This window comes from Mus pahari, chromosome 10 (assembly GCF_900095145.1).
Source record: "Mus pahari chromosome 10, PAHARI_EIJ_v1.1, whole genome shotgun sequence".
Taxonomy (NCBI): domain Eukaryota; kingdom Metazoa; phylum Chordata; class Mammalia; order Rodentia; family Muridae; genus Mus; species Mus pahari.
This window is the reverse complement of record NC_034599.1, coordinates 115,616,421-115,617,667: the sequence shown is the minus strand read 5'-3', so window position 1 is coordinate 115,617,667 and position 1,247 is coordinate 115,616,421.

The window sequence follows — 1,247 nt, the reverse complement described above, 5'->3', positions numbered from 1 at the left end:
GGGTTGATGTATGCTATACTGCTCTATATGCTATACTGCTCTATATTCTCTCGGTATGAGATGCTAGTGAAATCAGAATGGAAACATTCTTCACTTGTTTTTCTAATTANTGATGCAGATACAACCTAAGATTGTTACAATTTAACAGGATAATATGGTGACTTCTTTCAACTGTTAAAAGTACATCAAAATAAAAATTAATCATGGCCTCTGACGTCTATATAATTATACAGAAGTTCCAGCCCTGCCACTCACTCGCAATGCTGCTACCTCCTCTTCCCTCATCCCCTGTCTTAGAAGCCCCTCTGTAGACCAGGCTGGCTTCCTACAGAGTGCTGGGATTAAAGGTGTGCACCACCACATCTGGCCTACGTTATCTCTTAAATTCTCAGCATTATCCTGCTAAATATGGAGTAACACAAAATGGCTGTCAGTGAAGAGAATGTTAAACAGCTGCAATATGACAATGAAATGTGTCAGTTTGAAGAAAACAGTTTTCTGTGTCTCCTCACTATCTCCAAGTTATGAGATTCTGAGCTATTTCCAATACCTCTTGCCTACCCCCTTCAAAAAAAGTGAAACTAGAAAAAGATATAGATGATTCCAATGATGGCATAGAATTTGGGACAGTGTTGCATGTTAGCCATCTCACTTTCTTGGCAAGTGGGAAAAACATGAGTATTTTATATGCCAAGTACCACATCTTTTAAGTAATATTTATGGTGCTGTAACTGGCAAAATTGTGACAGCTGGTATCTATTGAAAAGCCAAAAACCGTATCAGTTAAACAGCTTGTAACTATTGACTGCATATGTTGAAGTAAAGACAGGAAAAGAATGCCAGGGTGTATTAGGGTAGAAACTGCTCTAGCAGTCTCTCCAGGCAGGAGAGCTGTGGCAGTGTCTGTCCCCACATTTGAGGTGAGGATGCTAAGACCGTTGCTCACATCTGGGCAAGCTAATGGAGGAGGGAAGTTCAACCTGTGTAAACCCTGAATTTTGTTAATGCACCTAGGCCTTCCTTCATTCTGTAACCACCACAGACTGCCAGAGAGGCCCTGTAGTGCCTTCAGACCTATGCTTTTGTGGAAGGGTGCCAGTATGAAGCAGGTATCTTGGGGAAGGAGGTAACAATTCACAGTGAGACTGAACTTCAATTGCTGGTCAGTCCCCTTTTGCCTGAAAAACATGTAATACGTACAGGTATGTATTTTAGGTCTACCCCCACTGTTCTCTTCCACTTTTAAA